Source organism: Erinaceus europaeus, chromosome 8 (genome assembly GCF_950295315.1).
Source record: "Erinaceus europaeus chromosome 8, mEriEur2.1, whole genome shotgun sequence".
NCBI lineage: Eukaryota > Metazoa > Chordata > Mammalia > Eulipotyphla > Erinaceidae > Erinaceus > Erinaceus europaeus.
Genome location: NC_080169.1, coordinates 96,506,643 through 96,521,550, shown reverse-complemented (window position 1 = coordinate 96,521,550; position 14,908 = coordinate 96,506,643).

Genomic DNA, 14,908 nt, shown 5'->3' with positions numbered 1-14,908 from the left:
CAGAAATCGAGAGGGAAGAAAGAGTTAGGGAGGGAGATAAAGAGATACCTATAGCCCTGCTTCGTCACTCCTGAAGCTTCTGAAGTCCATTGTTGCTAGGTAGGACAGAGAGAAATGAGAGAGAAGGAGAATACGGAGAGGAGAAGAGAAAGATAGACACCTGCAGACCTGCTTCGCCACTTGTAAAGTGGCCCCCCAGCAGGTGAGGAGCCAGGAGCTCAAACCAGGATTCTGTTTTTTTTTTTTTAATTTTTATTTATAAAAAGGAAACACTGACAAAAATCATAGGGTAAGAGGGGTAGAACTTCACACAATTCCTACCACCAGAACTTTGTATCCCATCACTCCCCTGATAGCTTTCCTATTCTTTAACCCTCTGGAAGTATGAACCCAGGGTCATTATGGGGTGCAGAAGGTGGAAGGTCTGGTTTCTGTAATTGCTTCCCTGATGAACAATGATGTCTCTGCTTCCCTAGTGGGGCAGGGCTCTGGGGAAGCAGGACTCCTGGACACACTGGTGGGGTCGTCTGCCCAGGGAAGTCCATTTGACATAATGGTAGCATCTGGAACCTGGTGGGTGAAAAAAGTTAACATATAAAGTCAAACAAATTGTTGACTAATAATGAACCTAAAGGCTGGAATATTGTAGATGAAGATTTGGGGTCTCCGTTTTGAAGATAGCTAGTAGACCTATTTTAGGTATATTCCAAATGGCCTATGACTATACTAGCTTTTTCCTGAGCCTGATATCTGATATGCTGGTGGACCCAAGTTGTTGTCTCTGGAAATGATGTAATGACTGGAAAAGGGGCTAGAAATCTGGATTAAGGAAGAGAGTAGCTTCCAAACACAGGAAAAGTGTATAGATATTTTTTATTGTATACCACATCGATTTGATGTGGTCTGGGGCCCATATTCAGCTTAGCAGCTTATGTGACCTCTGCATCCCTGTAGGTCTGAGCTCACATTCTGTGGTCATGGGTAGGAATGTTCCACCCCTTCCCCACCAGGACCCATCTTCCTCAGGTGGTAGATAGAGTAAGTTATCAAACCTCCCTTCAGAGGATGGAACATTCTCTACCATTGTTCATCCACATTGAGGTCAAGGTCCTATGGGGGCTCACATGAACTGGGATTCTTAGGCCAGTCCTTGCATTTTTTGCCATGTGTGCTTAACCTGGTGCGCTACCACCCAGCCCCCTTTCTTCATTTTGAATAGAACTTAAAGAATTCATGTAAAATGAAATAACCAAAAACAGAGGAATTTAGTGATTGTACATATATGTATAACTTAAGAAACAAAGACAGGATGGGAAGATACTTTATTCTTGAGAGTCCAATGCCTTATATATTGTGCTACCTCCTGGTATGGAATGGGAAATTACAACGTGAAATTACAACGTGAAACTTGGTCTCGGAGTGATATATTGAAACAAACAAAAAAAAGGACTCTAAGGAAGGAAGAGATGGAGAGGACACTGAGGTCCTGGAGCATGATGATGGGAAAGCCTGTAAATTGGGTGTGAGAATGTTTTTCAAACACTTATCACAGCAAGATAAGAGGTTGTAGTTGTGTGTCAATAATTGTGCTATAAATGTTTACCATAATAAATTGTTTTTAAAGGGGCAATACTTTTAGTTTCTTTTTAAAAATTTCTTTACTGGGGGATTTATGGTTTATAGTTGACAGTAGAATATAATAGTTTGTACATGCATAACATTTCCAAGTTTTCAATATAACAATTCAGCCCTCACTAGGTCCTCCTTTGCAATTATGTTCCAGGACCTGAATGCTCCCACCATCCCAAAACCATTTACTTTGGTGCAATACACCAACTCCAGTCCAAGGTCTGCTTAGTGTATTCCTTTCTGATCTTGTTTTTATTTTCCTTTTTAAATACTTTTATTTATTTTTTACTGGTTAGAGACAGTGAGAAATTGAAAGGGGTGGGAGAGATAGAAAGGGAGAGAGAGAAAGAGAGACAACTGCAGCCCTACTTCACTGCTCTTGAAGCTTTCACCTTCAGATGGGGGCCAGGGACTTGAAATTGTTTCCTTGTGCATTTTAAAAACGAATATAGATGATTTAAAAAAAAACATTTGAATGAGATAATTTCTTCCTTGTGTGGTATAAAAATTAAACATTCAAGATTTTAAATAAAGCTAACAGGATTATAATGAAAGGATCAGACTCCAAATTTATACAGTTTTTTATAACATTATGACAAAACTCTCTTTGATAAAATCTTCTATACACTACATACCTAATTTCTAGACAATTGTGCATACTGAGAATAAATTATTAACTCTTAAATGAAAGTCCTTTCTAAGACTCTAATAAATATTATCCATTATACATCATATAACTGCTTTTATCTCTACTCCTCTATGAAGGTTATTAGAATGATTTCTTTTTTAATTGATTATGGATGAATTAAAATCCCATTATTTATTCACTTCAAATACCACAATAATGTGGTAAATAAAAATAAGTTGAGCACTCTGAATATAAAACAAGCAAAGTTGTTTCAGGAATGTTCCACAGAGTGGAGGAGTTTCATAATTTAAAAGCTCTTTTAGATTTTAAAATCTACTCATATTATGAAATTCAAGTGTACTACTAGTGAATTTTCTCTGTTTGGAATCTTTCTCTTGAAGATTTTTTTAAACATGTATTTATTTATTTATTCCCTTCTGATGTCTTTTTATTGTTGTAGTTATTATTGTTGTTATTGATGTAGTCATTGTTGGGTAGGACAGAGAGAAATGGAGAGAGGAGGGGAAGACAGAGGGGGGAGTGAAAGATAAACACCTGCAGACCTGCTTCACCACTTGTGAAGTGACTCTCCTGCAGGTGGGGAGCCAGGGGCTCGAATTGGGATCCTTACCCCAATCCTTGGGCTTTGCACCCTGTCCACTTAACCCTCTGCACTACTGCCTGTGAAGATGTTTTAAACCAGTTACTTGTCTACTTAAATTAAGAAGAATATTTATATGACATTATTAAAGAACAAAACTCATGCTTGTCTGGTGCTTTTCTGAATTAAACTAAAATTTAATTGCTTATAACTTATTTTAGTTAATGGGTATTTATGAGTCATCAATATCACTTCCACTGTAATGGGTTTGATTATTTTAAAAATTGTGTAGATTCAAATTTGACAGTCTACCAAAATATTTTTCTTTACAAGTAGCTGTTAACAGACTCCGTGACCTCATGATGCAAAAGAAAAAAAAAAATCTTATTCCGAATGTTTTCTGTTGTAGGAAATAAAGTAGGGAGGAAATCACAGTGAATGAGTGAGAGAGAGAAGAAAACCAAAAGACATAAACAAAGAAATGAAAATTTCATATTTGACAGTGATAAAACCACAACCATGGATTTCTGGGGTAGAGCTATGGAGACGTAATCACACATAGTTGGCTCTCTCCCAGAAAACAAATTCTACAAAAAAATAACTCAATAGATTTACTATGAGAACAGCTGGGATTTCTGGTGAAGCGAGGAACATCATTATCCAAGGAGAAAAAGCAATTTCTTGGCTTGCTGCTGAGTCCACTGCCCCCAGCTGTCCCTGCAGTAACCCAAGGCCCCTGCCCCCTGACACCACCACTGCCACTGCAGCTGGAGGAGCACACTGAGTATCTCATTGGACTCTGATTTCTGCTGTATCCGCCTTGCAGGAAGGAGGACAGAGCAGTGATTAGCTCTCTGCCTCATTTTTCCTGAAACCCAGAACAACTGAAACCAGGGGACACCAGACATTTGAAGTGGCAAGTTGATTTCCTCAAGGTTCTGACACTTACCCACGCCCCATCAGGCCCAGAAAATACTGACTCTGCAGGTTTCAGGACAAAGGAAGAGTACAACTTCCCATGGAGCACCTGCCCAGAGAGAACATCTTTTGTCCAACCATCAGGACTGCTGCCTCATCATAACAGAAATTCACAAATACAGAGACAGTTGCATCACATTAGAGCAACAGCCCACCCATTCCTAAAACAAATCACCACATAGTTGGCTCCAGATACACTGGGACCACCAAAACAGAGGCCATTTCACACCATATCTGAACAGGACACAAATTTCAGAAGACACCAAGTATAATGGTCAAATCAAAAGAAATCACTACAATGAGCTAAGACAGAAGCCCAGGGGAAAAAAAAAAAAAAAAACAACTCAACGAGCTAGAAACAAATAAGAATGAGGAAAACATCCAAACATTAATTGATACACTAGTCACAGGAATGAGGAAAACTTTTGAAGGAAATATTATCATAAATGAGGAATAGGGGGCCGGGTGGTGGTGCAGTGGGTTAAGCCCATATGGTGAAGCATAAGGGCTGGCTTAAGGATCCCTGCTCCCCACCTGCAGAGGGGTCACTTCACAGGCAGTGAAGCTCGTCTGCAGGTGTCTTTCTCTCCTCTCTGTCTTTCCCTCCTCTCTCAATTTCTATCTGTCCTATCCAACAACGACGATGGCGGCAATAACAACAACAACAACAACAATGATAAACGATAGGGACAACAAAAGGAAAAAATAGCCTCTAGGAGCAGTGGAATTCTAGTGCAGGCACCGAGTCCCAGAGTCCCAGAAATAACCCTGGAAGCAAAAAAAGAAAGAAAGAAAGAAAGAAAGAAAGAAAGAAAGAAAGAAAGAAAGAAAGAAAGGGAGTCGGGCTGTAGTGCAGCGGGTTAAGCGCAGGTGGCGCAAAGCACAAGGACCAGCATAAGGATCCCGGTTCGAACCCCGGCTCCCCACCTGCAGGGGAGTCGCTTCACAGGCGGTGAAACAGGTCTGTAGGTGTCTCTCTTTCTCTCCCCCTCTCTGTCTTCCCCTCCTCTCTCTGTCCTTTTTTTTTTTTTTTTTTTTTTTTTTAATCAGAGCACTGTTCAGCTCTGGCTTATGATGGTGTGGGGGATTGAACCTAGGACTTTGGAGCTTCAGGCATGAAAGTCTCTTTGCATAACCATTATGCTATCTACCCTCCGATTTCTCTGTCCTATCCAACAACTAATGACATCAACAACAACGATAATAACCACAACAAGGGGTGGGGGAATGTGGCCTCCAGGAGCAGTGGATTCATGGTGCAAGCACTGAGCCCCAGTGCAAAAAAAAAGTCACATACAAAAATCAGTGACATTCCTTTATACAAACACTAAGTTGGAAGAAGATATGCAGAGATCATTCACAATACCAGCAAAATCAATAGGATATCTAGGAGTAAACCTAACAAATGAAGTGAAAGGCTTATATACTTAAAACTATTCAAGGATATATTTAAATTTTCCTATTATTATTTTTTATTTCAAAAAACTCATATCTCTTATTTTTATTGTGATACCAAGGACTTTATAAGATGAAGATATACTTGACTTCCTCATAAATAAAATTATTGCTTCAGAGATTTGGTGGAAGTGAAATTCATAAAGTATCCTGTTTTTCTTGTCCCTAATTAAAATCAGTAATGCATTTTATAGTTGATTATAAAAGTATTAAACTATCAAACACAGGTCTTATATCAAGCTTTTATGAGCAGATTTATACTTTATGTTTTCTGAATATGTCCTAATATATTTAGATGCATATTTTTCCCAATCCAAACCTGTAATTAGCCATCTTCACATCAGATGTACAGAGGCATGCAGGCTCCTATTATGCTAATTTTATGGGAACTATATTTATGCTTCCTCTGATAATAATGGGTCCACCCAAAGGGTTTATCATGTCTCTCACATGTGATACAAACCTGAAGTCTCTCTGAAAGTAGTGGAATTTTGTACTGAATTTCTTCTTCTGAATTTTACTCAGGTAGAGTGCAATCTAGAGATGGGATCTAATTATGCAGTAAGGTAATAAAATAGTTATTCAGAGAATGTTCTTTGTTTGACTTCATAATTATATCAACAATTTGCAGGAATTTGAAGATGAGTTAGAGATGGCAAGAGCATATTTTCTTATTAAAATTTTAAAGCCTAAATATTTGGATAAAGCAAACCACAGGAAGAATGACAACTGAGAATAAGAAAAGCTTTAAGACTGCAGTCAAGAACATAGAATAGACCCCCAGTCCTGGAACCCTTGGATAGGGCCCACTTTCCCGTATGCCTCTCCCAATCCATATCAAATAATATTGCATCCGCCGACCACAACCTAACCAACGCAACGATTGCCACCTCAACATGTTTCACCTCAGACTGTGTCCAGAGACTTCACGTGTGGAATGACAACCCTTCAGCTTCATTACTCGGGCGAGACCTTTCCTTTTATAGTTCACTCTAATTTCATCTCAGGTGGTTCACTTTCTAACTAAGTCCCATAACCTAGATATACACCAGTTTCTGTGAGAGAGAGCTTATGTTCACACGTATCCATAAACTACTGCAAAATATATACCTGAAAGCAGAAGTACACTAGAGTTTGCAGTGAGTACCTCCCTAACACTTCCTCTCCACTATTCCAAGCTTTGGGTCCATGATTGCTCAACAATTTGTTTGGCTTTGTATGTTAACTCTCTTTTCAATCACCAGGTTCCAGATGCCCTCAGGATGCTAGCCAGGCTTCCCTGGATTGAAGACCCCACCAATGTGTCCTGGAGCTCAGCTTCCCCAGAGACACACCATACTAGGGAAAGAGAGAGGCAGACTGGGAGCATGGACCAACCAGTCACTCCCCATGTTCAGTGGGGAAGCAATTACAGAAGCCAGACCTTCTACCTTCTGCAACCCTCAATGACCCTGGGTCCATGCTCCCAGAGGGATAGAGAATGGGAAAGCTATCAGGGGAGGGGGTGGGTTATGGAGATTGGGTGGTGAGAATTGTGTGGAGTTGTACCCCTCTTACCCTATGGTTTTGTTATTTCTTAAATAAAAAAAATAAAAAAAAAAAGAATAGACCTAGATAAGGGGGCTGGGAGGTAGTGCAGCTGGTTAAGCGCACTTGGTGCAAAGCACATGGTGTAAGGATACCGGTTTGAGCCCCACCCCGTCCCCACCTGCATGGGGCTTGCTTCACAGGTGGTAAAGTAGGTCTGCAGGTGTCTATCCTTCCTCCTCCTCTCTGTCTTCCCATCCTCTTTTGATTTCTCTTTGTCCTATCCAACAACAAGAACAATAAACAACAAGGGCAAAAAAAGAGAAAAAAATAGCCTCCAGGAGCAGTGAATTCATAGTGCAGGCAGCCCCAGCAATTACCCTGGAGGCTAAATAAATAAATAAAAGAATAAACCTAGATAAATGGGAACCAATATCATGATTTTGAAAAATACAATTTGATTTTATAAACATTACCTTAAATATGGTTAATTTTAATTTTTTCAGTGAAATTTATGAAGGTAAGAGATGTACAAGAAAAATAAATATATAAAAAATATCAGCAAAAGTGTAACCAGACGATTTACTAAATGTACTGGGAAACTGATGCATTGAATATCATTAAATCCTTTCCTAGAACTATAGAAGCAGATTTTAGATTGAAAACAGTTTGAAATAATTTATAGGTAAGCAACACAAAAACATAGTTGAAAATGAAAGAAATCTTTTGGGGCCTCTTATCCGTTATTTTTTTTATTTGGTTTCTTTTTCTCCTCCTCCACCAATTCATTTAAACTGTTTCTGAGATACCTAAATATAATTTCTCAATCTGTGATTACAATATCAATGTTTACTATATATCATGATCTTATTAAATGTATTAAGGTGACACAAAAACCACAAGGAAGGTATTTACAAATGCTTATATACATGCTTAGTGTCCAAAACAGGTGTTGGTCTTATAATCATCACTACATTGTATATATAACATTATAATATTACTAAATTAATACTAAAACCAAGTGACCTTAAACCATCATATTTATGTGAATTACATGTTTTTTTTAGAAATAAAAAAATGAACCAAAGCCAGTATGTAAATAATTCTATGCTGTTTAAAAAAAAAAGAATTCTGACAGAACAACACAGTATCAAGCTATTTTTCCAACAGTAGAAAATTCTTCTAGATCCCTAAGAGTTGTGGCAATTTGCAGTCAGAGGGCATGAACAGAATGAAATTAAACTTGTCAAAAGAAATAATAGCCTTATGACCTTGGCCTCATTAATTGTGTGGTGTGCTCAGAGTCAACAAGCTACAGACTGAATAATACAGAATTGCATTCACATTGCTCATTGTTATCCCTAGGAATGTCTTCACTGCGTGTGTGTGTGTGTGTGTGTGTGTGTGTGTGTGTGTGTATTGTTGTTGAGCCCAAGTTTATGGGATTCCAGTCCCAATACCAACTGTGTTCAGAGTCTTCCTCACTCTGCATGGACTTAAACTTGTTTTCCACATCTCTTCTCCTTCTTACTCACAAATAAAATTCAAGCTATAGAATTTTGAGAACTCAAACTTGAAGTGAAGCGTCTCCCTCATTCTGTGGCCTAAAGCAATAACAATGACAAAAGGTCTTCAGGACAATAACTATTTAAGTCAAATCACAAGGAAAGTTGTAAGTCCACATAACACCCACTTCTTGAAGGTGTGTACTGTTTAAAACACTTTTGGCAGAGTTGGAAACTCAGAAGATGGGAGAGGTTCTCAACAAAGGGAGGATCTGGAACCTAAGTCTTTATAACAGAAAAATATGATTGTTTGCTTGAGGGTGAATGTACTGATATGCACATTAGGAAAAGGAAGAAAAGCATCCTTGTAACAACGAAAATCCTGTAAGTCAACGTTTCCTTAATAAAGTGATATCATAATTGGAAACAGAAAAAGAAATAAAGTTCTATATTTAAACCACATGTCTTACATCCTTTCTACATTTGAGAAAAGCATGGTACAAAACTAAGAGCTTAAAAAACAAAAATATTCAGAAATTCCTGGACCTAGTCTAGTTTTGTAATATATACTATTAAAGGTGATCTAGTTTCAAAATTTGATTAATTCCACCAAAAATATTCTTTTTTAAATTTATTTTATTTTATTTTTTTTCTATATTTTATTTTACTTTATTTTTTGCCACTGGGGCTTCATAGTCCCACCACTGATGGTATTCTTTCATTCCTCTCTCTCTCTCTTTTTTTTTTTTTTTCCAGATAGGAGGTGAGGGATAGAAAGGGAGAGAAGAAGAGAGAGAGAGGGAGAGAAACCCCAGCACTGCTCTATTGCTTATGCTGTGTGCTCCTGTTTTTGTGTTGTTTCCATGTGGTGGCTGGTGGCTCAAACTCAGGTCCCCATACTTAGTAAGGTGTCCACTCTGCAGGGTGAGCTCTCTCCCAGCCCACCAGTTTCCTTTCTTTTTTTTTTTAGTAAACATTTTGAGTTAATACAGACCATCCAGATGTTAGAGCCTTGGTCCTTGCTGAACACACTTCTTTGACATTGATTACCTCCTCCCTTTCTATTTATATTCTAGGAAAGTGGTCTCTGCCAGGGAATTTTTAAAGACAGTAAATGCAGTTCCATGTGCTTCAGATATTTACAATGGTTGGGTTATTTCTCAGCACAATTATTATTATTATTATTATTTTTAATAATTTATTTCTTTATTGGGGAATTAATGCTTTACATTCAACAGTAAATACAATAGTTTGTACATGCATAACATTCCCCAGTTTCCCATTTAACAATACAACCCCCACTATTTCATTCATCATTTTTCATGGACCTGTATTCTACCCACCCACCCACCCACCTCAGAGTCTTTTACTTTGGTGTAATACTCCAATTCCATTTCAGGTTCAACTTGTGTTTTCTTTTCTAATCTTGTTTTTCAACTTCGGCCTGAGAGTGAGATCATCCCATATTCATCCTTCTGTTTCTGACTTATTTCACTCAACATGATTTTTTTAAGGTCCATCCAAGATCGGCTGAAAACGGTGAAGTCACCATTTTTTACAGCTGAGTAGTATTCCATTGTGTATATATACCACAACTTGCTCAGCCACTCCAAAAATATTCTTAACACAACTTTGGTCATAGGCTTTGTCAGGAGTGCAAATGTGATGCAGATTTGAATGAAGAACCTGTTTTCATGGTAGCTGAGGAGGCCAACCACATACTAATGAGTTTTCTCATCATTGAACAGTAATCAGTAACATATAACTAGTAGATGAAGTAAATACCACCATTTGAGAAATATTCTTTTGATTTAATTATATATGTGGTGGTATCTAATTAAAATCCATGTCCTTTTCACCTATTAGCAGATTATTACATCAAAGTTCAGTGTTGAGATAAGACAAGTAAACATTAAATAGAAAGGACAGAAGAGCCAGAATATGACAGGCATGTCTGGTGAAAGATTTATAAGGAATAAGACAGAATCTTCTTAGGATAAAGCTTATAAAGGTTTTAAAGTATCCAAGGGAAAGAGGAACCAAGATTTAAATGAGAGAAAAAGAGAGAGAGAGAAAGAAAAAAAGAGAGAGAGAGACAGAGAGAGAGAGAGAATGAGCTAAAGTTTTATTAGAAGGAGGGGAATTTTGAGGCTTGCCTATTTGACAGAGGTGACTAATATCAGCATGTCCCATAACAAAAGTACGTAGAGAGAGTAATGTCATTTGTGATAATGGAAAAAAGAATTCTTTTTATCTATTTTAAGATCTTACCAACTATGTTCAAGGTTTTACAACTCTTAATATTAAGCTGTTAAGATAAAGAAATACAAGCATTTATCAGTGCAAGTATAATTTTAATATTTATGTTTTAGTTTAAAACATAAATTCTATGTTGTTATGATAGGCAGAGGACATTTACTTTTGATTTTTTTTTTTTCCTTTTCCCTCCAGTGTTATCTCTGGGACTCGGTGCCTGCACTACAAATCCACCTCTCCTGGAGGCTATTTTTTACCTTTTGTTGTTTGTCATTGTTGTTATTGCTGTCATTATTGTTGGATAGGACAGAGAGAAATCGAGAGAGGAGGGGAAGTCAGGGGGGGGAGATAAAGATAAACACCTGCAGACCTGCTTCACTGCCTGTGAAGCGACCCCACTGCAGGTGGGGAGCCGGGGGCTCCAACTGGGATCCTTACACTGGTCCTTGAGCTTGGTGCCATGTGCGCTTAACCTGCTGCGCTACTGCCCAGCCCGGAATTTGGATTTTTTAAGGTGATTAACAAAGGGGGATTATAAGTAATGATGATAATTTCTGGAACCATCCGTTCCACCCCGGTTCCATGGCTGTCAGTTCTTAGCAACATCACCCCGCCAGATATTCGTTGGGATGCTGCATCATCTAAGTTCATTTCCCACATCTTCGCTCGACCGGACCTGCCAATATAAGCGGATATCTTCACCCACCCTGTTCAACGCTTGACGTCTCATCATCCAATCTGGTCTTCTACGCCTACACTGAACTTCTCTGTTCCAGACTCTTGGAAACAGAGTTGGCAGTCAGCTGAGGTAAAGAACAAACACCTCATCACAGACCCCTGCAAGCGTCAACCCGGCTTTGACCTAGCACGTTATGATTGGGCCCTCCTCAATCGCTATCGAACAGGCCATGGCTGGTGCGCCGCTATGTTCCACCGCTGGGGAGCCAGAGACGACCCGAACTGCCCCTGCGGCTACAGACAGACTATGACCCACATAGTCAACGATTGCCACCTCTCCAGATTCAAAGGAGGTCTCGAAACTTTACATCAGGCTCAACCTGACGCTGTTGACTGGCTACGGAAGAAGGGCAAACGCTAGAAGAAAAGTAATGATGACCATAGATTGTTAGGGAAAAATTGTTCAATTTATCCAATATTACTCCTTTTTAAATCTATATTAAACCATTTTATGAAAATTATTACAGACAAAACAGGTACAATTTTTTGATTCATGTTTTACAGAACTATTAAATGAAGTTTTAATTATTTTGCCAAGTTATGGTACTATTAGACATGTGATTTGGGGAGGGTTTCATTAACTTCTTGAGTTTTCTTTGACTTTATAAGTAAATAGAATTTCCCCTTTTCAAAAAAAAAAAGAGAGAAACTGAAAGCAGAAATGGCACCACAACAACACTTCACTATTCATTAAGTTTCTCTGGAGTAATATATGGTACTCCCACTTAGTGTTAGGGCTACAAACACACACACACTTATGCACATTAAAATGTATGATTTATTGGTAAGCTATCTCCTGAACACTTTAAGTTAATTTATTAAGATGTAATGTTTAAAAATACATGAGATTTGTGCCAAAGAATGAAGTGAATTATAACATTATGCTAATTACCTAGACAATCACAGAGTGCTTTATGGTGTAATCAATTCAGAACTTATAAATTCAGAGGCTTGGATATTCACTACAAATAGGCTAACTAGAAATCCTCTAGAACTCTAATGAGTATCAACTTGGAAATTATGGTTTTCAAGTCAACAAGGATATTCATGTTAAAGAAATCATTAAAGTAAGTCTTGTGGAATCCCACAGCACTGGAGGGTGAAAGATCTGAACCTGGAAAGAAAGAGTTGCCAAAACATAGAACAGATGAGTCCTACAGATTGCTTATATAGTAACAATAAGTGTCATACTGGAAGTTCTTAAGTGTTTGGATTGCAAAGATGTTCTCACGGCACTGCTGGGTCATCTGCTTGGAGCCTGTCGTGATGTCAGCAGCGTCAACACCTTGTACATGTGCTGCCATTTCTTGCCATGGTTGTTAGGCCGTTTCCACACCATACTCATGATTTTCAACAAGGCCACCACATTGTTGGTCAGTTCGGCAATCTCCATCATCAGAGAGCTAGACTGGCCCCACGGGTCATTGGAGATGGCCCCCCACACCTTGATTTCAGCCTCCCAATAGTCATTCACGATGATCTTCATCTGCCGCTGAATAGACAAAGTCATCTTTAGCTGCTGGGTCACAGAGGAGCAGGCCTGCAGTGGAAGACACTTTCCTGTCCGGGTCGAGGTCCAGCCCTGCCTGTGTAGGTCGGTGGACAGCCAGTGCCCTGACAACAGTCATTTCCTCTGTGGAAGCCTCAGGTTCACACAACCAGGAGCCATGTCCCAAAGTCTTCAAGAGTTTACAAAAAAGTCCAGGACTTCCTCCCAGAGTTCAGATGAAGAGTTGGGGGGTGGGGGGAGGTTTTCCGTTTTGTAGATAGCTAGTAGGCATATTTTAGTTATAGTTCAAAGTGCCTGTGGCTATACTTTTTTTTTTTCCCCTGAGCCTGAAATCTGATATGCAGGTAGATCTAAGTAATTGTCTGGGGAGATAATGTCATGGCTGTAAAAAGGACCAGAAAGCTGGATCATGGAAGAGAGTAGCTCCCAAATATGGGAAAGTTGTGTAAAAAGATATTGAAAAGGCACCATAAAATACTCAATCAAATATTTTCCACTTAGACCTAGATACCGTTCTCACATACTTCCTATTTCACTTCCCTCAATAACTCTTAAGTCCAACCATGTTAGATAATGTAAGGACTACAAAAGCTCAATGAGGGCACTGGACCAGAACATTCTAATGATGGCCCTTTTGGACACCAGGACATTCCATCATTCGGGGCCCTAGTCAGGTAATCCTGTGATTCCTAGATAAGATGGGCCTAGACCTCTAACCGGTTATTTGTCTCTCTACAATCACTGATTTTCTCCATCAGGAAAATCATAAACCCTCTTGTGGGCCTCTACAGGACATTACCCTCAATGCAAAACAACAATGGTAGGAACTGTCCTACTCTCCAGAGGGAGGCTGGGTCAACATACTCTACCACTTGAGATACAGGACCTGGGATGAGAAAAGCCTAGAATGTTCCTAGCTATGACCATGGAAAACAAACTCAGACCCACAGAAATTCCTGATTATTAAACTATTTGTTCTGCTTTATATCTTAATACTCTTCAGCTACCAAGTTGCAAATACTACCATGATGACAACTTGACCTCCCTGAACAGACAGTCTCACCAATGTATTCTGGAATCCTACCCCACCAGAGCCCTACCACAGTTGGGAAAGACAGAAAATTATGGAGGGTAGGGATCAACCTGTCAACATCCATATCCAGTGGAGAACCAATTACAGAAGCCGGCCCTCCCATCTTCTGGAACACTTAAAAATCTTTGGTCTATATTCCAGGTAGGATAAAGGCTAGGGACTGTTCCAATGGAGGGGATGTTATATGGAACTTTGGTGGTAGGATCTGTACCCCTCTTATCCCACAGTCTTATTCATCATTATTAAATGACTTATTTAATTTTTTAAAGTGGGAAGGTTTCCCAGAGATGATAGGAAGAATGTCAATCTACCAGTTCAGAGATATAATAAGGTTTACATTTTCTGCTTCATTTTAATTGTCATCTCTAGGAATTCATGAGTGGTGAAGCAGTGTTGTGGGTCTCTCTCTCTTTCTTTCTCACTATTTCTGTCTCTCTAGTTACCCTTCCCTCTCAATTTCTCTCTATCTCTATTGAATAACTAGTAATGAAATGATTAAATAAATAATTAAATAAGGACCAAAAGGATACAGAAACATAGAAGAAAATATACTATAACATTAAAGTTTCCTTCAACACAATGGGAAACAAACATTATCCAAGTGAGCCATTTTGCCAACACAGATATCAAATATCAATAAAGCAAGATGTAGTTCTACAGATATGCTACATAGTAGTTGTCTACAGTTAGCACTATCATATGATATACTAAAAAGCTGTTAAAAGGGTAGATTTCATGCTAGTGTTCTTACTACAGTAAAACAGGCATTTGAAAAAAAGGGGCGATGTTATATACTCCAAGAGAATAGCTTAACTCAAGAAGCATTAAGGGAAATATTACTTAGAGCTGTGAAAAGTAGAGACTCTAAAATGAATGGGTGGAGATAAGTGGTTTGGTAGCAGAGGACTGATTACTAGGAGGTAAAAAGTTCTTCAAGAAGATCTCAAGGAGCTAAGAGCAGTGAGTTTGCTGCAGGTGCAGGGAAGGA